The following is a 26,047-nucleotide window of genomic DNA, read 5'->3' as shown; positions in this document are numbered from 1 at the left end:
TCTCTCTGTACAGTCCATCTGCTATACGGACACTCTCTCAAAACTGTCCCTTGACACTCTCCCAGTACTGTCCCTCTAACAGTCTGAGACTCTCTCAATACTGTCCCTCTGACAGTCTGACGCTCTGTCAGTACGGTCCCTCGGACAGTCTGAGACTCTGTCAGTATTGTCCCTCTTACAGTCTGACACTCTCTCAATACAATCCCTCTGACAGTCTGACAATCTCTGAGTACTGTCCCTCTGACAATCTGACAGTCTCTCATGACTATCCCTCTGACAGTCTGGCACTTGATCAACACTGTCCCTCTGACAGAGCGACATTCTCTTAGTACTGTCCCTCTGGACCTTTCTCAGCACTGTCCCTCTGACAGTGACACTCTCTCAGTACTGTCCCTCTGACATATTGACACTCTTCCAGTATGGTCCCTCTGACATTCTGAGACTCTCAGTATTATCACTATTAGAGACTGACACTCTCTCAATACTGTCCCTCTGATAGTTTGACTCTCTAAACACAGTCCCTCTGACAGTCTGACACTCAGATAGTACTGTCCCTCTGACACGTTCACAGTACTGTGCCTCTGTTAGTCGGACACTCTCTCACTACTGTCCCTCTGATAGTCTGACACTCTCCCAATACAGTCCCTTTGACACTCTCTCAGTACTGTCCATCTGATAGTCTGACACTCTCTCAATACACTCCCTCTGACAAGTCTGACACTCTCTCATTACTGTCTCTCTGACCATCTGACACTCTCAGTACTGCCCCTCAGACTGTCTAACACTCTCTCAATACTGTCCCACTGACAGTCTTACAGCCTCTCTCAGTACTGCCCCTTTCACAGTCTGACTCTCTCTCTCAATTCTGTCCTTCCGACAGTCTGAGAATCTCTCAATACTGTCCCTCTGACAGGCTGACACTTTCTCAGTACAGTCGCTCTGACAACCTGACACTCTCTCAGTACTGTCCCTCTGGTAGTCTGACACTCACTCAGTACTGTCCTTCTGATTGTCTGTTACTCTCTCTGTACTGTCCCTCTGACAGTCTGACACTCTCTCAGTCGAACCTCTCTGTCAGTCTGACACTCTCTCAATACCTTCCATCTGACAGAGTAACACTGTCTTAGTACTATCCATCTGACACTTACTCAGTACTGTCCCTCTGAATGTCTGACACTTTCCCAATACTGCACCTCTGACAGTCTGACAGTCTCTAAATAGTGACCCTCAGACAGTCTGAAACTCTCTTAGTGCTGTCCCTGTTACACTTTGTCAGTACTATTCCTCTGACAGTCAGGCACTCTCTCAATACTATCCTTCTGAAACTCTCTCTGTACTGTCCCTCTGATTGTCTGACACGCTCTCAGTTCTGTCGCTCCGACAATCTGACACTCTCTCGATACTGTCCCTCTGACAGTCTGACCATCTCTCAGTACTGCCCCTCTGGCATCAAGATCTCTCTCAATACTGCCCCTCTGATAGAGTGACACACACGTAGTACTGTCCATCTTACACTTTCACTGTACTGTCCTTCTAACAGTCTGACACTCACTCAGTACTCTCCCTTTGACAGTCTGACACGCTGTCATGACTATCCCTCTGACAGTCTAACACTCTCTTATTAATGTCCCTCAGACAGTCTGACACTCTCTCAATATTGTCCCTCAGATGGTGACACTCTCTTAAAACTATCCCTCTGACCCTCTCTGTACTGTCCCTCTGAATGTCAGAGACACACTCAGTGCTGTAGCTGTCACAGTCTGTCACTCTCGCAGTACAGTCCATCTGATAGGCGGACAGTCTCTCTATACTGTCCCTCTGACACTCTGTCAGTACCGTTCCTCTGACAATCTGACACTCACTCAGTACTCTCCCTCTGAATGTCTGACACTTTGTCAGTAGAACCCCTCTGTCAGTCTGACACTCTCTCAATACCTTCCATCTGACAGAGTGACACTGTCTTAGTACTACCCATCTGACACTTACTCAGTACTGTCCCTCTGAATGTCTCACACTTTCCCAATACTGTCTCTCTGACAGTCTGACGGTCTCTAAATACTGACCCTCAGACAGTCTGACACTGTCTTAGTGCTGACCCTGTTACACTTTTTCAGTATTGTTCCTATACAGTCAGGCACTCTCTCAATACTATCCTTCTGAAACTCTTTCTGTACTGTCTCTTTGATTGTCTGACACTCTCTCAGTTCTGTCCCTCTGACAGTCTGACACTCTCTCAATACTATCCCTCTGACAGAGTGACACACTCGTAGTACTGTCCCTCTGACACTTTCTCTGTACTGACCTTCTGACAGTCTGACACTCTCTTAATACTGTCCCTCTGACAGTCTGACACTCCGTCGGTACAGTCCCTCTGACAATCTGACACTCTCTCAGTACATTCCCTCTGACAACTTGTCACTCGCTCAGTGCTGTCCCTCTGATAGTCTTACACTCTCTCGGTACTGTCCTTCTGATATTCTGACTCTCTCTCAGTACTGTTCCTCTGATTGTCCGACATTCTCTCAATTCTGTCCTGCTGTCAGTCTCTCAGAACTTTCCCTCTGACAGTCTGATACTCTCTGAGTACTGTCCCTCAGACAATCTGACACTCTATCAATGCTGTCCCTCTGACAGCGTGACACTCTCTTAGTTCTGCCCCTCTGAACCTTTCACGGTACTGTCCCTCTGACAGTGACAGTCTCTCAGTACTGTTCCTCTGGCAGTCTGACACTCTCTCAGTACTGTTCCTCTGACAGTCTGAGACTCTTTCACTATTGTCCCTCTTACAGTATGACACTCTCTCAATACTGTCGCTTTGACAGTCAGACACTCCATCAATACAGTCCGTCTGATAGTCTGACTCTCTCAACACTATCCCTCTGACAGTCAGACAATCGCATACTACTGTCCCTCTGGCACTCTCTCAGTACTGTCCCTCTGATAGTCTGACACTCTCTGAATACAGTCCCTCTGTCACACTCACAATACTGTCCCTCTGATAGTCTGACACTCTCCCAATACAGTCCCTCTGACACTCTCTCACTACTGTCCATATGACAGTCTGACACTCTCTCAATACTCTCCCTCAGACAGGTCTGACACTCTCCCATTACTGTCCCTCTGGCAATCTGATATTCTCTCAGTACTGCCCCTCTGACCGTCTGACACTCTCTCAATTCTGTCCCTCGACAGTCTGAGACTCTCTCAATACAGTGCCTCTGGCAGTCTGACGCTCGTTCAGTACAGTCGCTCCGACAACCTGACACTCTCTCAGTGCTGTCCCTCTGAGAGTCTGACACTCTCTCACTACAGTCCCTCTGAAACACTATCAGTACAGTCCCTCTGATAGTCTGACACTCTCCCAATACAGTCCCTTTGACACTCTCTCACTACTGTCCATATGACAATCTGACACTCTCTCAGTACAGTCCATCTGATAGTCGGACACTCTCTCTACACTGTCCCTCTGACACTCTCTCAGTACTGTCCCTCTGACAATCTGACACTCTCTCAGTACATTCCCTCTGACAACTTGTCACTCGCTCAGTTCTGTCCCTCTGATAGTCTGACACTCTGTCAGTACTGTCCTTCTGATATTCTGACTCTCTCTCAGTACTGTTCCTCTGATTGTCCAACATTCTGTCAATTCTGTCCCGCTGTCACTCTCTCAGAACTTTCCCTCTGACAGTCTGACACTCTCTGAGTACTGTCCCTCAGACAATCTGACACTCTTTCATGACTATCCCTCTGACAGTCTGACACTCTATCAATGCTGTCGCTCTGACAGCGTGACACTCTCTTAGTACTGTCCCTCTGAATCTGTCAAGGTACTGTCTCTCTGACAGTGACACTCTCTCAGTACTGTCCCTCTGGCAGTCTGACACTCTCTCAGTACGGTCCCTCTGACAGTCTGAGACTCTTTCAGTATTGTCCCTCTTACAATATGACACTCTCTCAATACTGTCGCTTTGACAGTCAGACACTCCATCAATACAGTCCCTCTGACACACTCACAATACTGTCCCTCTGATAGTCTGACACTCTCCCAATACAGTCCCTCTGACACTCTCTACTACTGTCCATATGACAGTCTGACATTCTCCCAATACTCTCCCTCAGACAGGTCTGACACTCTCCCATTACTGTCTCTCTGGCAATCTGACACTCTCTCAGTACTGCCCCTCTGAATGTCAGAGACACTCTCAAAGTTGTAGCTCTGACAGTCTGACACACTCTCTGTACAGTCCATCTGATAGGTGGACAGTCTCTCTATACTGTCCCTCTGATACTCTGTCAGTACTGTCCCCCTGACAATCTGACACTCACTCAGTACTATCCCTCCGACTGTCTGACACTCTCTCAGTAGAAACCCTCTGTCAGTCTGACACTCTCTCAATACCTTCCGTCTGACAGAGTGACACTGTCTTAGTACTATCCATCTAACTCTTACTCACTACTGTCCCTCTGACAGTCTGAAACTTTCCCAATACTGTCCCTCTGACAGTCTCTAAATACTGACCCTCAGACAGTCTGACACTATTTTAGTGCTCGCCCTGTTACACTTTGGCAGCACTGTTCCTCTGACAGTCAGGCACTCTCTCAATACCATCCTTCAGAAACTCTCTCTGTACTGTCTCTCTGATTGTCTGACACTCTCTCAGTTCAGTCCCTCTGACAGTCTGACACTCTGTCAGTACTGTCCCTCTGATAAGCTGACACTCTCAGTACTATCGCTCCGACAATGTGACACTCTCTCAATACTGTCCCTCTGACAGAGTGACACACTCGTAGTACTGTCCCTCTGACATTTGCTCTGCACTGTCCTTCTGACAGTCTGACACTCTTTAAATACTGTCCCTCTGACACTCTATCTGTACTGTCCCTCTGACAGTTTGTCAGTAGAGTCTCAGTGCTGTAGCTCTGACGGTCTGACGCTCTCTCAGTACAGTCCATCTGATAGTCGGACACTCTGTCAGTACCGTCCCTCTGACACTCTGACACTCTCTCAGTACTGTTCTCCTGCAGTCTGATACTCTCTCAGTGCTGTCCCTCTGGCAGTCTAACACTTTGTCAGTACCGTCCCTCTGACAATCTGACACTCTCTCAATAGTGTCCCTCTGACAGTCTGACACTCTCTCAGTACTGCCCCTCTTACAGTATGACTCCCTTTCAGTACAGTCCCTCTGACAGAGTGACACACTTGTAGTACTGTCCCTCTGACATTTTCTCTGTACTGTCCTTCTGACAGTCTGACACTCTCTCAGTACAGTCCATCTGATAGTCGGACACTCTCTCTACACTGTCCCTCTGACACTCTCTCAGTACTGTCCCTCTGACTCTCTGACACTCTGTCAGTACCGTCCCTCTGACAATCTGACACTCTCTCAGTACATTCCCTCTGACAACTTGTCACTCGCTCAGTTCTGTCCCTCTGATAGTCTGACACTCTCTCAGTACGGTCCCTCTGACAGTCTGAGACTCTTTCAGTATTGTCCCTCTTACAATATGACACTCTCTCAATACTGTCGCTTTGACAGTCAGACACTCCATCAATACTGTCCCTCTGATAGTCTGACACTCTCTCAATACAGTCCCTCTGACACACTCACAATACTGTCCCTCTGATAGTCTGACACTCTCTCAATACAGTCCCTCTGACACTCTCTACTACTGTCCATATGACAGTCTGACACTCTCTCAATACTTTCCCTCCGACAGGTCTGACACTCTCCCATTACTGTCCCTCAGGCAATCTGACACTCTCTCAGTACTGCCCCTCTGACCGTCTGACACTCTCTCAATTCTGTCCCTCGACAGTCTTACACTCCCTCTGTACAGTCGATCTGATAGGCGGACAGTCTCTCTATACTGTCCCTCTGACACTCACTCAGTACTGTCCCTCTGACAATCTGTCGCTCTGACTCAGTGCTGTCCCTGTTACAGTTTGTCAGTACTCTGACAATCAGGCACTCTCTCAATACTATCCTTCAGAAACTCTCTCTGTACTGTCCCTCTAATTGTCTGACACTCCCTCAGTTCAGTCCCTCTGATTGTCTGACACTCTGTCAGTACTGTCGCTCTGATAATCTGACACTCAGTACTGTTGCTCCGACAATCTGACAATCTCATATTGAGAGAGTCTCAATACAGTCTCTCTGATAGTCTGACACTCTCTCAATACTGTCCCTCTGACAGAGTGACACATTCGTAGTATTGTCCCTCTGACACTTTCTCTGTACTGTCCTTCTGACAGTCTGACTCTCTCTAAATACTGTCCCTCTGATACTCTATCTGTGCTGTCCTTCTGACAGTCTGTCAGTACAGTCTCAGTGCTGTAGCTCTAACAGTCTGACGCTCTCTCAGTACAGTCCATCTGATAGTCGGTTTAACTTTTCTGTTGCAAAGACTCAAGTTGTTTGTTTTCCTAATTGAACATTACCCCCACAATTGACCTCAGGTGTATAGTAAGCCTCTTAAACAAGAGTCAGTGATAAAGTATCTATATATGGGGGTGGACACGAGGCTAACATGGAAAGTGCATGTGGACAATGTGCATTGCTTTAATCAGATCTGCCTTTGATTATGGATGAATGCTTATGGGTCAGCCTCACCAGTGGTCTTAAAGCCCTAAGATAAAGTTCAAGCTGAAGCACTGGGATTATGTTGTGGTGCTATTAAATCATCCCCATTTTCAGCATCAGTGGGTGAAGTACCATTACATCTATGCAGGTTGCAGTTAACAATAGTTACAGTGCAACTGTAACGAAAACCATTTTCCCCCGGGATCAATAAAGTATGACTATGACTCTGACTATGACTAACGAAAGAGGACAAAGTTGGTCATGCAATAATGTCAACACTAGTAGAATGTTTGGAGCACCGTATCTGGAAGGTCTTCAGTTTCAGGTGGTTGCGAAATGAATGGGCACAAAATATGGTGTAGGTGTACCATTTCCTATCTCACCCCTCCATGGTTTTTCCCTTTGCCCGTGGTTGGTTTAAGCATTCAATAAATGATCAAGATGAAGAATGATTGTATATGGCACGGGAAGTTCACAATATATGCAAGGCAGATAATATAGTTTCTTGCATATCTACACAGTTGGGTCAAAAGATCCAGTGACAGGTCGTTCGGGTGTTTCTGTGTATGTTCCAAAGTTTCAGGTGAATATTAAAAAAGATTTTCAGACAAAAGTATCAGTGTTCATGTCTGTGATGGTTGCTATAATCTTAGCCTTGGAGAGGGTCAAAGAAGTACTCCCTGATTATGTACTTCTGCACTCTAATTCGTTCTTGGTTTAGACATCTATTAAAACAGGTATTTCAGATTGTAAGCCAGACTTTCTTCTGGGGCTTGGACAACATCTGTTGAGGCGGTGAAGTCCAGGCTTGTGTATGGATTTCTTATGGGTCCTTGCCCTTATTGGAGTTGAAGGAAAACGATGTGACATACATTCTAGCCAAGCAATCATTTAAATTAAGGATATAAATGCAGTGGTGACTTTGCATAAGAGGGAGGTGAAAGCAAAATTAAAAAGTATTCAGTCACTATGGCTGCAAATTTGGGTTAAGGGAAAGAAAGGACGGCAAAATTTCAGAGGATAGTGGGAACTCAACTGGGAGATGGGTTGAAAAGGAGGGAAGAAGTTATAGTTAAGTATTTACATATTGGACATAGTAGGTTGAACTAGTTCCTTGATCAGAATTAATACGCATGATACTGGCATTTGTAAGAAACAGTGCAGCATATATTGTTCGAACACAGTAACGATAAGATGCAAAGGAAACATCTAATTGCTAAATTGAGAGTTTTGAAACAGACATAGTTCCACATGGAAGAAGAAAAGCATTAAATTTCCTGAAAAGCATTTGATGTTTTGACATTATTTGAGTTTTTTGGGGGAGCAATTTAGTGTGTATATTTCCTATCTCTTTGCTCCACACTCCAACTCAGTAGGTGGCAGTAATGCACCTTGTGTTGGTCTGCCAACCGCCATTATATATTAGGAGAACTTTTTGTGGCTTGTAATCATAGCAAAATGTTGTATATTAGTGAGGCAGTACAAAGTTTAAAAAGAGTTTGGGGCCTTGCGGAACTTTGCAGGGACAGCAAACATAAGATCTTTTAGGCATCCTACAATCCCACGTGTTAAACAAAGAGAATTCCACTGCATTAATACCACTCTGCCTGCACTTGTTATACCTCTACCTCTGCAAGGTTAAATTTTAGCCTGTGCCTGTTCTTACCTAAGCCAGTCAAGTTAGTGCCTGGCCACTCTAACACTGTAGACTCCAACAATGGCCACTCTGGTTACACCTCGCTTCTTTTTATTGGCCTCTGCCGAGTACCTAAGAGATCATTATGACTGCAGCCTGCCAAAAAGTTCAGAAACGCTATTTCCAAAGTCAGCATTAAGCAGGAATGTTGCCTGACTAAACAGTTGGAGTTCTTGGGGAAAATAACAGACAGGATAGACAAAGGAGAGTCAGTGGAGGTTGCTGATTTGGAGTTTTAGCGGGCCTTTGACTGGCAGGAGGCAAAGAGCTGTGAATAAAGTGAGTTTATTCTCTTTGGCTGCTGGTGACTATTAGTGTTCTGCAGCTGTGAGAATTGATGGCTTTCCATATGATATAAAGATAGATGGAGGGGCAAGTAGTGTTCAGGATGCAGGGAGTCTGTAGAAGGACTTGGAGAGATTAGGAGAATTGGTAAACTGATGGCAGATGTAGTAGTGTGGGGAAGTGAATGGTCTTGCACTTTGGTTGAAGGAATAAAGACGCAAACTATTTTCTAAACAGGGAGAAAAATTCAAAATTGAGAGGAGCAAAGGGACTTAGGAGTCCTTGTACAGGAGTCCCTAAAGGTGAACTTGCAATTTCAGTCAGTGGATAGGAAGGCAAATGCAATATTAGCATTCATTTCAAGAGGACGTGAATACAAAAGCAATGATGTATTGCTGAGGCTTTATACGGCACTGGTCAGAGTGGTTTTGAGCCCTTTCTCTAAGAAAAGATGTGCTGGCATTAGAAAAGGTCCAGAGGAGCTTCATGAGAATTATTCCAGGAATAAAAGAGTTAATGTTTGATGTCTCTGGACCTGTAGTCAATGGAATTCAGAAGAATGTGGTGGCGGGAGGGGGGAAAGATCTCATTGAAACCTGTTGAATATTGAAAGACCGAGAAAGAGTGGAAGTGAAGAGCGTTTCCCATAGTGGTTGACTCAAGGACCAGAGGGCAGAGACAGAGGGACATCCACTTAGGACAGAGATACAGAGGAGCTTCTTTAGCCAGAGGTTGGTGAATCTGTGGAATTAATTTGCATGGATGGCTGTGGAGTCTAAGTCATTGAGTAGACTCAATAAACTGCACAGGCGCGTGACATCAACAGGACCGCGCAGAGAGTTTAAAAAGGAGACCACCCTATACAGCGGGCAGCTGTCGGAGTGGGCAGCGGAGTGAGTGGGAGCAGAGTGTAGGGTTTTGGCTTCAACGGGCTTCGGCGGTAAACGGGAAGAGGCGAGAGCGAGGCACCAACTCTTTTTTTCTCCCCCCCAACCCCTTTCGCGAATCGACCCGGATAGACAGGAACAGCAGGGCTCTCACAGCTAACGGTACGAGCTAACGGTTTAAAAAGTTTGTCTGTTTGGCGAGGTAAGTGGGTGAGTAGACTTATTTTTCCTGTTTCATTCCTGTAGAATTAGGTAGCATGCCTGCAGGGTTAATGCTTTGTTCAGGGTGTCAGATGTGGGAATCCTGGGAGACCTCCAGCCTCCCTGATGGCCACATCTGCACCAGGTGCACCGAGATGCAGCTCCTCAGAGACCGTGTTAGGGATCTGGAGCTGCAGCTTGATGTCCTACTGCTTATCAGGGAAAGTGAAGAGGTGATAGACGGGAGCTACAGGGAGGTAGTCATCCCTAGGCTACAGGCGTCAGAAAACTCGGTCACTGTCAAAAGAGGGAAGGGAAATGCCCGGATAGTGGAGAGCACACCTGTGGCTGTCCCGCTTAGCAACAAATATCTTGTTCTGGATGCTGTTGAGGGGAATGACCTGACAGGGGATGCCCATTGTTACGTACCCCGTAACTGGGTTGCCAAACCAGCAGAAATGGATAACTCAGTTGGAGTCTGGAGTACTAGAACTAAGAAAGTTTTATTAAAGAAACAAGCAACACAGTAATCGAAAGGATAATAAATGCAACAGTTCAGCAATGATAAACACACATGTGCACAGAATTAAGATAACAGCATCAATCAAGCTCTATCGTTGTCTAGGGGTAAATGACCAAATTTCAAAGTGACTCAAAGTTCAGTCCAATTTAGTAGTTCAGTTTGCAGTAATCGTTGCCATGGCGATGGACAAAGTGGGGGGAGAGAGAGAGAAAACGGGAACAACTGATCATTCAGACACGGCTTCCACTCACAGACCGGCGATATTGCTCACAAGCAGCTTTTGGGCAGGTCCTTGGTGATGTCACCTGAGGTCACCGACTGTGACCCCTCCTCCAGATGCGGTCGATCCTCTGCAGTGAACCCGGCACCCAGGCAAGGGCGGACACACACCGGGTTCCCGCTGATCGTACCTTTCCACCCTGTGCATTGTCCGATACTTCCCACCTACTCGTGAGAGGCGCACCGCTTCCAGGGTCTCGTTACCTCGGGTGTCGCGTGTCCTGCCTTAGCGAACCTGTCCCTTTTTATCCCCCTGCTGGGGTATCGCCTGTCCATCACTTCAAACAGTTCAGGGTTTAAAGGGGGAGCCGCTCCAGACAGCTCTCTACACATCTCCAGGTGCTGTTTCATTGTGTCCCTTATCTCTCTTGAAGACAGGTGGCAGACCAACTGCTGATCACACTGGACAGCTAACATCTTATCTATGTGTATTCGTCACACTTCCCCCCTTTAAGGATTTTTACCGGGAGGTAAAAATTACAAACATGAATACATTATTTGATACACGCACAAATATACATCTTTATCAGCTATTTGGCTAACACAGCGAGTTTGAAGTTGTCAACACCTTGACAGACAGTCATCGCATTTTCTGTTCCTTTTACACGTGTTATTAATAATCCCTTAGACCAGGCTTCAACTCAGCAAACTTCATAGTGGCCAAAAACACTGATGAATTGCGACCAATGTAACCTCTCATTTGGTTTTGTCCCGGACCACAATAACAAGGGTCGTCCCATTCCGACTCAGTTTTCTCTCGCAAGGGCTTAGTAGGAGGGGGACGGGTATTGACCGCAGAGTTATTGCAAAACTTCCTGCAGTACCCCACCATCTCCAAGAGCCCTCTGAGGGCCCTCTTGTCTGTCGGGGTTGGGAGGTCAGCGATAGCCTGCACTGTAGCTTGCATCGCTGCCAGCTGCCCCTGTGTCAACACAATTCCCAGGTAAGTGACCCTCGTGTGGCCGAATTCATTTTTTTCAAGGTTCACTATCAAGCTGGCTTCAGACAGCCGTATTAAATTGCCAATACACACCTCTGTGTTCATCAGCCCTTTAGTCACTGAATTACTCATTATATATCGTGTTGTTTACTAGGCTGACCTATTGTAACAGACATCACCCAACGTCCCAGTTCTTTGCATTGTCTCGGGACAATCAAACACATGGGTGCGAGTCGTTTAATTACTTCTTCTAAAGATTCGCTTTGTTCGGGGATTAAGGGAGAGACCTTATCAGTAGACCTGGCCAAAACAATAGCCTTCTCCCATCTGATCGATCCCATCCTAATCTTTACAAAATGACTTTTTTCCTCTTATCAGGGGGCCCCTAGCTTCATTGATTTCCACGCTAACACCGACTAGGTTTGTTAGCATATCAAAAGCCGGTGACCGTCTCAGTTCGCGTCGGTCATGATCAATAACATTTTCCCCCTGGGCAGCCGGTAAATCTCTTTCATGAATCCACCAACTGTTTCCTCCAGCACCGCAAAATGTCCACCGGGGGGTACCTTGTGGGCCATGTTAAAAACCTCATCCCCATAACTCTTTTGCACCAACCCCCACTCCTCATCTGCGGGTACTGTACTTGATTTCCCTTTTTTCCTTAGCACTTCCTCCTCCACACAATAGCCTACTAGTTCCCTTATTAAAGCTGTGTCAGACAGAGCTGTCTCTGCCACAACCATCAGCCCCTCGTCTCGCTCCTGCGTCTGCACAAATTCTTTCCTGGCTAATGCTACGTCCGTCCCAGCTCCCTCACTACCTCTTGTCTCACTGCACCCCGTCTCATACAAGGTTGGCAGAAATGTTTCAGCTAAATTTACTACCGCGGTCCCGTGATGAACCTGTGAGTCCATGGGCGGGGCCTCAATGCTGGCAGGCTGACCTGTCAATCTCACGACTGGGAACACGATTCCCCCGGCGATGTCATTACCGAGCAAGACTTCCACGCCTTTCATCGGTAATTCGGACCTCACCCCGATCGTGACTAGTCCAGAGACCAGGTTGCTTTGTAAGTGTATCTGGTGCAGAGGGACTGACTCTGTCCCTTCCCCAACACCTTTGACCTCTACCTCCCCAGTCTGGGTCTCTGACCTAAACTCTAATACACTCTTCAGTATTAATGACTGACACGCTCCCGTGTCTCTCCAGATCCGCACTGGAACTGGTTTTAACCCCTCCTTCACTGACACCAATTCGGCCGAGATAAACCTCTTGCGCCCTTCCTGGACTTTTTCAGACCTGTCCTCCCTAGCGGTTCGCTTAACAGCTCGATACAGCCATTCAAAATTTCCGCTTTTCCTTTCCCCGTCTCCTTCCTTGGGGCAAAGCACCTGGACGCAAAGTGTCCGGCTTTCCCACAATGATAACAGACGACCCCAGGAGACTTCCGACCAGACTGCTCCCGGTCTACCTTATCCTTTTCACTAGTCCCCGGCTTACTTTCTGACTTTTCCGGCGGACTCTCCCCGCCGTCCTGACTACCCTTCTGGTAGCCTTTACTCGGGGCAAACTTCATTTTATGCGTCAACGCATACTCATCCGCTAACTTAGCAGTTGCGGCTAACGTGGCTGCCTCTTTCTCGAGGTAGGGTCTCATACCCTCAGGGACACAACCTTTAAACTGCTCAATCAGGATCAGTTGTAGCAGTTTGTCATAATCCCCCTCTACCCCCTTCGAGGCGCACCAACGCTCACAATATGTCTGCATCTCAAGGGGAAACTCCAAATACGTGCGGTCCCACTGCTTCCTCGCATTCCGGAACCTTTGCCGGTATGCCTCTGGGACCAACTCATAAATCCTGAGGATGGCCTCTTTCACCACCTCATACCTCTGGGCATCTTCCGCGGACAAAGCGGAGTAAGCTTCTTGGGCTTTCCCTTTCAGTACACTCTGAAGTAAAACAACCCACTTATCCCTCGGCCAGTCCTGACTTATAGCCACTTTTTCGGTGGAGAAAGTACCGATCCACATCGGTATCGTCAAATGGGGGAACCAGCCTAACCTCCTGGGTCGCCCGGAACCCTCCACCTTGGTTCGGCACGAGCCCCTGCTCGGCCCTTATCTTTAACTTCTCCAGCTCAAATTCCCTTTCCCTCTGTTTCCCTCTCTCTTCTCGCTCCCATCGCCTCTCTTTCTCCTCTCTAACTGTCTGTCCCTCTCTTTCTCTTCTCTCTCCAACTGTCTTTCTCTCTCTTTCCTTTCCACCTCTTTCTCTTTCTCCCGCCTTTCTAACTCTCTCTCCTGCCTTTCTAACTGCTTCTCTTCGTGTTCTAACTGCCGTACCCGGAACTCGTGCTCGAGTCTCAGTTTTTCAAGCTGTACCTGTACCGCGTCTCCAGCAGGTTTTTCAATAGACACCACCCCCAGCTCACCTTGGGGAAGCACACCTTTAGATACATAGTGCTCTACAATAGCTCTGTGTATCTCCTCTCTCCTCATTGTCGACTTCACCTTAGCAATCGGCTCTCAGAACTGGAAGAGACATGAAGAAGCTAGGGTATGGACTCCGAGCCCGAGACTGGGCAAGGACCCAATACCTGGGTCTTGCCTCGGGCTCGGACCACAGAACCAGGCATGGACATGACATGGGCTAGGGAGAGGAGGAGCATGGAAAACAGCTCCGGAGAGCAGGTACATGCCTTGACTTGGTGCTTGAATGCCGCCGGTGCCAGGACTTGATTTGGAGCCTTCGGGTAATGGCGAGCTCTCGACTCAGCCAGGGAGCAGTGGACAGCGGTTCTTGATCCCCTCCGGCGGGTTAACTCACCGACCCACCTCGGTGAGGAAACTTTGCAGGCTCGCTTCGGCGAGGTAACTGGACAGGGTTGCTCCAGTGAGGAAGGGCGAATTACCGGTAAACACTTCAGCAGAGACTAGGCTTGCTCTGGCCAGATGACATTGGCACACCGTGCCTTTGATAACTTTGCAGACGCTCCCGCGCCGAATGGCTGAAGGCCGGAGACTAGAAACTACCGGTTCAGCCGAGCGTTAATTGCATCTAATCACCAAAGTTGAGGGACACGGGAAAACAGGAAATCAGCGGTCCGGATCGTAACATAAACAAGGTAAATTTAAAGGGACCCTGATCCAGGCCATGACAGAACGCAACAGCCATCCCTATCTCTGTAACCTCCTCTGGACCCTACAGCCATCCCTATCTCTGACATCTCCTCTGGACCCTACACCCCTCCCTATCTCTGTAACCTCCTTTGGACCCTACAGCTCTCCCTATCTCTGTAAGATTATCTGAACCCTACAGCCCTCCTCTGAACCCTACAGCTCTCCCTATCTCTGTAACTTCCTCTGGACCCTACAGCCTTCCCTATCTCTGTAACATTCTCTGAATCTTGCACCCCTCCCTAACTCTGTAACATTCTCTGAACCTTACAGCAATCCCTGTCTCTGCAAACTCCTCTGGACCCTACGCCCCTCCCTATCTCTGTAACCACCTTTGGACCCTACACCCCTCCCTATCTCTGTAACCTCCTCTGGACCATACAGCCCTCCCTATCTCTGTAACCTCCTCTGGACCATACAGCCCTCCCTATCTCTGTAACCTCCTCTGGACCATACAGCCCTCCCTATCTCTGTAACCTCCTCTGGACACTGCACCCCTCCCTATCTCTGTAACCTCCTCTGGACCCTACAGCCCTCCCTATCTCTGTAACCTCCTCTGGACCATACAGCCCTCCCTATCCCTGTAACCTCCTCTGGACCATACAGCCCTCCCTATCTCTGTAACCTCCTCTGGACCATACAGCCCTCCCTGTCTCTGTAACCTCCTCTGGACCATACAGCCCTCCCTATCTCTGTAACCTCCTCTGGACACTGCGCCCCTCCCTATCTCTGTAACATTCTCTGGACCCTACATCATTCCCTATCTCTGTAACCTCCTCTGAAACCTACAGCCCTCCCTAACTCTGTAACCCCTCTGGCCCCTACAGCCCTCCCAATCTCTGTAACCCCTCTGGCCCCTACAGCCCTCCCTATCTCTGTAACCCCTCTGGCCCCTACAGCCCTCCCAATCTCTGTAACCCCTCTGGCCCCTACAGCCCTCCCTATCTCTGTAACCCCTCTGGCCCCTACAGCCCTCCCAATCTCTGTAACCCCTCTGGCCCCTACAGCCCTCCCTATCTCTGTAACCCCTCTGGCCCCTACAGCCCTCCCTATCTCTGTAACCCCTCTGGCCCCTACAGCCCTCCCAATCTCTGTAACCACTCTGGCCCCTACAGCCCTCCCAATCTCTGTAACCCCTCCGGACCCTACATCATTCCCTATCTCTGTAACCTCCTCTGAAACCTACAGCCCTCCCTAACTCTGTAACCCCTCTGGCCCCTACAGCCCTCCCAATCTCTGTAACCACTCTGGACTCTACAGCCCTCCCAATCTCTGTAACCCCTCTGGCCCCTACAGCCCTCCCTATCTCTGTAACCCCTCTGGCCCCTACAGCCCTCCCAATCTCTGTAACCCCTCTGGCCCCTACAGCCCTCCCAATCTCTGTAACCACTCTGGACTCTACAGCACGCCCTATCTCTGTGAATCCTCTGGATGCTACAGGTCTCCCTATCACTGTAACCTCTTTGGCCCCTAATCCCTCCCTATCTCTGTAAAACCCTCTGGACCCTACACCCCTCCTTATTTCTGTATACCCCTCTGGACCCTACAGCCCTCCCTATCTCTGCAACCTCCTGTGGACCCGACAGCCCTCCCTATATCTGTAACATTCGCTGAACCCTGTCACAATGGCGGGGGCTTTGGGAGCAAGGTTGGACCCAAATGCAAGACACATCTTGTGAGGTTAACTAAATTTAGTTTATTGTTTGAAACCAGGAGAGCAAGGCAGGAGTAGGAATGGTGGTCTGAGGACTAGGACTAGGCTGGGACCAAGGGTCTGGGTTAGGACTCGGTCTCGGCTCTCAGAACTGGAGGATACATGAAGAAGCTAGGGTATGGACTCCGAGCCCGAGACTGGGCAAGGACCCAGTACCTGGGTCTTGCATCGGGCTCAGACCACAGAACCAGGCATGGACATGACATAGGCTAGGGAGAGGAGGAGCATGGAAAACAGAGCCTCGGTCTCTGGAGAGCAGGTACATGGAACCATGGACACATACACAGAACAGAGAGCCGGGACTCCTCCTTGGGTACAGGACATAGGGCCCTGACTCATGACCCTCCGCGGGGCAACGGCAAGACGGCCTGACTTACCCCAGAGTGGAGAGGACAAGACAAGACAAGACCAACACGAATGAACATCAGACAGTCCCTATCTAGTTCCGGAGATGGAACTAAGCCGAAGTCTTGCAGGAGCTGCAGACGAGGGCTAGAGTTGAGAGGGGCAGAGAAGGGATTCAGACAGTGGGGTAGGACAGGAATCACAGATCGCCAGGGCCAGGACTTGACTTAGAACTGGGAAGCCGCCAGAGCCAGGACTGGACTTGATACTGGAATGCCGCCATGGCCAGGACTTGACTTGGTGCTTGAATGCGGCCAGGGCCAGGACTTGACTTGGTGCTTGAATGCCTGTAGGGCCAGGCCTTGACTTAGTGCTTGAATGTCGCGCGAGACAGGACTTGACTTGGAACTTGAATGCTGCCAGAGCCAGGACTTGACTTGGAGCCTCCAGGTAGTGGTGAGCTCTCGACTCGGCCCGGGAACAGCAGACAACGGTTCTTGATTCCCTCCGGCAGGTTAACTGACGGACCCACCTTGGTGAGGAAACTTTGCAGGCTCGCTTCGGGAAGGTAACTGGACAGGGTTGCTCCAGTGAGGAAGGGCGAATTACCGGCACTCGCTTCGGCAGAGACTTGGCTTGCTCCAGCCAGATGACATCGGCACACCGTGCCTTTGATAAATTTGCAGACACTCCCGCGCCGAATGGCTGAAGGCCGGAAACTATAAACTACCGGTTCATCTGAGCGTTATTGCATCTAATCACCAAAGTCGAGGGACAAGGGAAAACAGGGAATCAGCGGTCCTACACCCGTCCGTATCTCTGTAACCTCCTTTGGACCCTACTGCCATCCCTATCTCTGTAACCCCACTGAACCCTACAGCCCTCCCTATCTCTGTACCCTCCTCTGGACCCTACAGCCCTCCCTATCTCCGTGACATTCTCTGAATCCTACACTTCTCCCTATCTCTGTTACCCCCTATGAACCCTACTGCCCACCCTAGCTCTGCAACATTCTCTGAACCCTACACCCCTCCCTATCTCTGTAACCTCCTCTGAAACCTACAGCCCTCCCTATCTCTGTAACCTCTTTGGCCCCTACAGCCCTCCCTATCTCTGTAACCTCCTCTGGACCCTACACCCCGCACTATCTCTGTAAACCACTCTGGATCCTACAGCCCTCCCTATCTCTGTAACCTCCTCTGAAACCTACAGCCCTCCCTATCTCTGTAACCTCTTTGGCCCCTACAGCCCTCCCTATCTCTGTAACCTCCTCTGGACCCTACACCCCGCACTATCTCTGTAAACCACTCTGGATCCTACAGCCCTCCCTATCTCTGTAACCTCCTCTGGACCCGACAGCCCTCACTATATCTGTAAGATTCGCTGAACCCTATCACAATGGCGGGGGCTTTGGGAGCAAGCGTGGACCCAAATACAAGACACATCTTGTGAGGTTAAATAAATTTAGTTTATTGTTCGAAACCAGAACAGTACAGGAGTAGGAATAGTGGACTGAGGACTACGACTAGGCTGGGACCAAGGGTCTGGGCTCGGATTCGGAATTGGCTCCCAGAACTAGAGGAGACATGAGGAAGCTAGGGTATGGACTCAGAGCCCGAGTCTGGGCAATGGCCCAGTACCTGGATCTTGCCTCGGGCTCGGATCACAGAACCAGGCATGGACATGACATAGCCTAGGGAGAGGAGGAGCATGGAAAACAGAGCCTCGGTCTCTGGAGAGCAGGTACATGGAACTATGGACACATACACAGAACAGAGAGCCGGGACCCCTCCTTGGGTACAGGACATAGGGCCTGGACTCATGACCCTCCGCGGGGCAAAGGCAAGACGGCCTGACTTACACCAGAGAGGCGAGGACAAGACAAGACAAGACAAGACAACACGAATGAACACCAGACAGTCCCTATCTAGTTCCGGAGATGGAACGAGGCCGAAGTCTTGCGGGGGCTGCAGACGAGGGCTAGAGTCGAGAGGGGCAGAGAAGGGATTAAGACAGTGGGGTAGGACAGGAATCACAGACCGCCAGGCCCAGGATTTGACTTAGAACTGGGAAGCCGTCAGAGCCAGGACTTGACTTGATACTGGAATGCCGCCAGGGCCAGGACTTGACTTGGAGCCTCCAGGTATTGGCGAGCTCTCGACTCGGCCCGGGAACAGCAGACAACGGTTCTTGATTCCCTCCAGCGGGTTAACTGACGGACCCACTTTGGTGAGGAAACTTTGCAGGCTCGCTTTGGCAAGGTAACTGGACAGGGTTGCTCCAGTGAGGAAGGGCGAATTACCGGCACTCGCTTCGGCAGAGACTAGGCTTGCTCCAGCCAGATGACATCGGCACACCGTGCCTTTGATAAATTTGCAGACGCTCCCACGCCGAACGGCTGAAGGCCGGAAACTATAAACTACCGGTTCATCTGAGCGTTATTGCATCTAATCACCAAAGTCGAGGGACAAGGGAAAACAGGGAATCAGCGGTCCGGATCGTAACTTAAACAAGGTAAATTTAAAGAGACCCCGATCAAGACTATGACAGAACCCGACAGCCCTCCCTAAATCTGTAAACTCGTCTGGACCCTACATCCGTCCGTATCTCCGTAACCTCCTTTGGACCCTACTGCCATCCTTATCTCTGTAAACTCTTCTGGACCCTACACTACTCCCTATCTCTGTAACATTCTCTGGACCCTGCACACCTCCCTGTCTCTGTAACCTCCTTTGTACCCTACAGCTCTCCCTATCTCTGCAAGATTATCTGAACCTGACAGCCCTCCTCTGAACCCTACAACCCTCCCTATCTCTGTAACCTCCTCTGGACCCCACAGCCTTCCCTATCTCTGTAACCCCTTCTGAACCCTGCACCTCTCCCTATCTCTGTAATCCCCTCTAGACCCTACAGCCCTCCCTATCTCTGTAACAATCTCTGAACCCTACAGCAATCCCTGTCTCTGCAAACTCCTCTGGACCCTACACCCCTCCCTATCTCTGTAACTTCCTGTGGACCCTACAGCCCTCCCTATCTCTGTCACATTCTCTGAACCCTAAAGCCATCTCTACCTCTGTAACCTCCTCTGCCTCCTAGAACCCTCCCTATCTCTGCAACCCCACTGCACTCTACAGCCCTCCCTATCTCTGTAACCTCCTCTGGACACTAGACCCCGACCTATCTCTGTAACTTCCTCTGGACCCTACAGCCCTCCCTATCTCTGTAACCCCTCTGGCCCCTACAGCACTCTCTATCTCTGTAACCTCCTCTGGGCACTGCATCCCTCCCTACCTCTGTAACATTCTCTGGACCCTACAGCCATCCCCATCTCTGTAACCTCCACTGGACCATACAGCCCTCCCTATCTCTGTAACCTCCTCTGGACCCTACAGCCTTCCCTATCTCTGTAACCTCCTCTGAAACCTACAGCCCTCCCTATCTCTGTAACCCCTCTGGCCCCTACACCCCTCCCAATCTCTGTAACCACGCTGGACTCTACACGCACTCCCTATCTCTGTGAATCCTCTGGACCTTACAGGTCTCCCTATCACTGTAACCTCTTTGGCCCCTACAGCCCTCCCTATCTCTGTAACCTCCTCTGGACCCGACAGCCCTCCCTATTATTTGTAACATTCGCTGAACCCTGTCATAATGACGTGGGCTTTGGGAGCAAGGTTGGACCCAAATGCAAGACACATCTTGTGAGGTTAACTAAATTTAGTTTATTGTTCGAAACCAGGAGAGCAAGGCAGGAGTAGGAATAGTGGTCTGAGGACTAGGACTAGGCTGGGACCAAGGGTCTGGGTTAGGACTCGGTCTCGGCTCTCAGAACTGGAGGATACATGAAGAAGCTAGGGTATGGACTCCGAGCCCGAGACTGGGCAAGGACCCAGTACCTGGGTCTTGCCTCGGGCTCGGACCACAGAACCGGGCATGGACATGACATAGGCTAGGGAGAGGAGTAGCTTGGAAAACAGAGCCTCGGTCTCTGGAGAGCAGGTACATGGAACCATGGACACATACACAGAACAGAGAGCCGGGACCCCTCCTTTGGTACAGGATATAGGGCCCTGACTCATGACCCTCCGCGGGGCAACGGCAAGACGGCCTGACTTACTCCACACAGGCGAGGACAAGACACGACAAGACATGACCCCACGCGGGGCAACGGCAAGACAGCCTGACTTACCCCACTGAGGCGAGGACAAGACAAGACAAGACATGACTCCCCGCGGGGCAACAGCAAGACGGCCAGACTTACCCCCATGGAGGCGAGGACCAGACAAGACAAGACATGACTCCCCGTGGGGCAACGGCAAGACGGCCTGACTTACCCCCACTGAGGCGAGGACCAGACAAGACAAGACATGACTCCCCGTGGGGCAACGGCAAGACGGCCTGACTTACCCCCACTGAGGCGAGGACAAGACAAGACAAGACATGACTCCCCGCGGGGCAACGGCAAGACGGCCTGACTTACCCCACAGAGGCGAGGACAAGACAAGACAAGACCACACGAATGAACACCAGACAGTCCCTATCTAGCTTCGGTGATGGCACTAGACTGAAGTAGGCGGGGGCAAAAGACGAGGGCTAGAGGCGAGAGGGGCAGAGAAGGGAATCAGACAGCGGGGTAGGACAGGAATCACAGACCGCCAGGCCAGGACTTGACTCAGAACTGGGAAGCCGCCAGGGCCAGGACTTGACTTGGTGTTTGAATGCCGCCAGGGCTTGACACGGTGCCTGAATGCCGCCAGAGCCAGGCCTTGACTTGGTGCTTGAATGCCGCCAGAGCCAGGCCTTGACTTGGTGCTTGAATATTGCCAGGGCCAGGCCTTGACTTGGTGCTTGAATGTTGCCAGGGCCATGCCTTTACCTGGGGCTTGAATGCCGCTGGAGCCAGGACTTGACTTGGAGCCTCCAGGTAGTGGCGAGCTTTTGACTCGGCCAGGGAATAGTGGACAGCGGTTCTTGATCCCCTCCGGTGGGTTAACTGACGGACCCACCTCGGTGAGGAAACTTTGCAGGCTCGCTTCCGCGAGGTAACTAGACAGGGTTGCTCTGCTGAGGAAGGGCGAATTACCGGTACACGCTTCGGCAGAGACTAGGCTTGCTCTGGCCAAATGACATCGGCACACCGTGCCTTTGATAACTTTGCAGATGCTCCCGCGCCGAATAGCTGAAAGCCGGAGACTGTAAACTACCGGTTCAGCCAAGCGTTAGTTGCATCTAATCACCAAATTGAAGGGACACGGGAAAACAGGGAATCAACGGTTCGGATCGTAACATAAGCAAGGTAAATTTAAAGGGATGCTGATCCAGACTATGACAGAACCCTACACCACTCCCTATCTCTGTAAACCCCTCTGAACCCTACAGACCTCCCTATCCCTGTAACATTCTCTGGACCCCACAGCCATCCCTATCTCTGTAACATCCTCTGGACCCTACAGCCCTCCCTATCTCTGCAACCTTCTCTGGATCCTACACCCTCCCTATCTCTGTAACCTTCCCTGGACCCTACAGCCATCCTTATTTCTGTAACATCCTCTGGACCGTACAGCCCTCCCTATCTCTGTAACCACCTCTGGCCTCTACAGCCTTCCCTATCTCTGTAAAGTTCTCTGGCCCCTACAGTCCTCCCTATCTCTGTAACCACCACTGTGCCATACAGCCTTCCCCATCTCTGTATCCTCCTCTGGACACTATACCCCTCCCTATCTCTGTAACATTCTCTGGACTCTACAGCCCTCCCTATCTCTGTAACATTCTCTGAACCCCACAGCCCTCCCTATCTCTGTAACATTCTCTGAACCCCACAGCCCTCCCTATCTCTGTAACATTATCTGGTCCCTACAGCCCTCCTTATCTCTGTAACCTCCTCTGAACACGACAGCCCTCCCTATCTCTGTAACCTCCTCTGGACCCTACATCTCTCCCTACCACTGTAACCTCCTCTGGACCCTACACCCCTCACTATCTCTGTAAACCCTTCTGGACCCTACAACCATCCCCATCTCTGTAACCTCCTCTGGACCCGACAGCCCTCCCTATATCTCTAACATTCGCTGAACCCTGACACAATGGCGGAGGCTTTGGGAGCAAGTGTGGACCCAAATACAAGACACATCTTGTGAGGTTAATTAAATTTAGTTTATTGTTCAAAACCAGGAGAGCAAGGCAGGAGTAGGAATAGTGGACTGAGGACTACGACTAGGCTGGGACCAAGGGTCAGGGCTAGGACTCGGAATCGGCTCCCAGAACTGGAGGAGACATGAAGAAGCTAGGGTATGGACTCTGAGCCCAAGACTGGACAAGGACCCAATACCTGGGTCTTGCCTCGGGCTCGGACCACAGAACCAGGTATGGACATGACATAGGCTAGGGAGAGGAGGAGCATGGAAAACAGAGCCTCGGTCTCCGGAGAGCAGGTACATGGAACCATGAACACATACACAGAACAGAGAGCCGGGACCCCTTCTTCGGTACAGGACATAGGGCCCTGACTCATGACCCTCCGCGGGGCAACGGCAAGATGGCCTGACTTACCCCACACAGGTGAGGACAAGACACGACAAGACATGACCGCACAAGGGGCAACGGCAAGACAGCCTGACTTACCCCACTGAGGCAAGGACAAGACAAGACAAGACATGACTCCCTGCGGGGCAACGGCAAGACGGCTTGACTTACCCCATGGAGGCGAGGACCAGACAAGACAAGACATGACTCCCCGCGGGGCAACGGCAAGACGGCCTGACTTACCCCACGGAGGCGAGGACAAGACAAGACAAGACCACACGAATGAACACCAGACAGTCCCTATCTAGATCCGGTGATGGCACTAGACTGAAGTAGGTGGGGGCAAAAGACGAGAGCTAGAGGCGAGTGGGGCAGAGAAGGGATTCAGACAGCTGGGTAAAACAGGAATCACAGACCGCCAGTCCAGGACTTGACTCAGAACTGGGAAGCCGCCAGGGCCAGGACTTGACTTGGTGTTTGAATGCCGCCAGTACTGGACTTGACTTGGTGCTTGAATGGCGCAGGGCCAAGACTTGACTTGCTGCTTGAATGCTGCCAGGGCCAGGCCTTGACACGGTGCCTGAATGCCGCCAGGGCCAGGCCTTGACACAGTGCCTGAATGCCGCCAGGGCCAGGCCTTGACACGGTGCCTGAATGCCACCAGGGCCAGGCCTTGACTTGGTGCTTGAATGTTGCCAGGGCCATGCCTTTACCTGGGGCTTGAATGCCGCTGGAGCCAGGACTTGACTTGGAGCCTTCGGGTACTGGCGAGCTTTTGACTCGGCCAGGGAACAGTGGACAGCGGTTCTTGATCCCCTCCGGTGGGTTAACTGACGGACCCACCTCGGTGAGGAAACCTTGCAGGCTCGCTTCCGCGAGGTAACTAGACAGGGTTGCTCTGCTGAGGAAGGGCGAATTACCGGTACACGCTTCGGCAGAGACTGGGCTTGCTCTGGCCAGATGACATTGGCACACCGTGCCTTTGATAACTTTGCAGATGCTCCCGCGCCGAACAGCTGAAAGCCGGAGACTGTAAACTACTGGTTCAGCCGAGCGTTAATTGCATCTAATCACCAAATTGAAGGGACACGGGAAAACAGGGAATCAACGGTTCGGATCGTAACATAAACAAGGTAAATTTAAAGGGATGCTGATCCAGACTATGACAGAACCCTACACCACTCCCTATCTCTGTAAATCCCTCTGAAACCTACAGACCTCCCTATCTCTGTAACATCCTCTGGACCCCACAGCCATCCCTATCTCTGTAACATCCTCTGGACCGTACAGCGCCTCCCTCTCTCTGTAACCTCCTCTGGACCCTACAGCCCTCCCTGTCTCTGTAACCACCACTGTGCCGTACAGCCTTCCCCATCTCTGTATCCTCCCCTGGACACTATACCCCTCCCTATCTCTGTAACCTCCTCTGGCCCCTACAGCCCTCCCTATCTCTGTAACCTCCTCTGGCCCCTACAGCCCTCCCTATCTCTGTAACATTATCTGGTCCCTACAGCCCTCCCTATCTCTGTAACCTCCTCTGGACCCTACAGCCCTCCCTGTCTCTGTAACCACCACTGTGCCGTACAGCCTTCCCCATCTCTGTATCCTCCCCTGGACACTATACCCCTCCCTACCACTGTAACCTCCTCTGGTCCCTTCAGCCCTCCCTATCTCTGTAACCTCCTCTGAACACGACAGCCCTCCCTATCTCTGTAACCACCTCTGGCCCCTACACCCCTCCCTATCTCTGTAACCTCCTCTGGCCCCTACAGCCCTCCCTATCTCTGTAACCACCTCTGGACCCTACAGCCCTCCCTGTCTCTGTAACCACCACTGTGCCGTACAGCCTTCCCCATCTCTGTATCCTCCCCTGGACACTATACCCCTCCCTACCACTGTAACCTCCTCTGGTCCCTTCAGCCCTCCCTCTACAGCCTTCCCTATCTCTGTAACCCCCACTGCACCCTGCAGCCTTCCCTATCTCTGTAAAGTTCTCTGGCCCCTACAGTCCTCCCTATCTCTGAAACCCCCTCTGAACCCGACAGCCCTCCCTACCTCTGTAACCTACTTTAGACCCTACACCCCTCCCTATCTCTGTAACCTACTTTAGACCCTACACCCCTCCCTATCTCTGTAACCTCCTCTGGACCCTACACCCCTCACTATCTCTGTAAACCCTTCTGGATCCTACAACCATCCCCATCTCTGTAACCTCCTCTGGACCCGACAGCCCTCCCTATATCTCTAACATTTGCTGAACCCTGACACAATGGCGGAGGCTTTGGGAGCAAGTGTGGACCCAAATACAAGACACATCTTGTGAGGTTAATTAAATTTAGTATATTGTTCAAAACCAGGAGAGCAAGGCAGGAGTAGGAATAGTGAATTGAGGACTACGACTAGGCTGGGACCAAGGGTCTGGGCTAAGACTCGGAATCGGCTGCCAGAACTGGAGGAGACTTGAAGAAGCTCGGGTATGGACTCTGAGCCCAAGACTGGACAAGGACCCAATACCTGGGTCTTGCCTCAGGCTCGGACCACAGAACCAGGCATGGACATGACATTGGCTACGGAGAGGAGAAACATGGAAAACAGAGCCTCGGTCTCGGGAGAGCAGGTACATGGAACCATGGACACATACACAGAACAGAGAGCCGGGAATCCTCCTTGGGTACAGGACATAGGGCCCGGACTCATGACCCTCCGTGGGGCAACGGCAAGACAGCCTGATCTACCCCACGGAGGCGAGGACAAGACACGACAAGACATGAACCCGCAAGGGGCAACGGCAAGACAGCCTGATCTACCCCACGGAGGCGAGGACAAGACACGACAAGACATGAACCCGCAAGGGGCAACGGCAAGACGGCTTGACTTACCCCACTGAGGCGAGGAC

The sequence above is a fragment of the Mobula hypostoma genome, chromosome 8 (genome assembly GCF_963921235.1).
Source record: "Mobula hypostoma chromosome 8, sMobHyp1.1, whole genome shotgun sequence".
Lineage (NCBI taxonomy): Eukaryota > Metazoa > Chordata > Chondrichthyes > Myliobatiformes > Myliobatidae > Mobula > Mobula hypostoma.
This window is presented reverse-complemented; position numbering follows the sequence as displayed.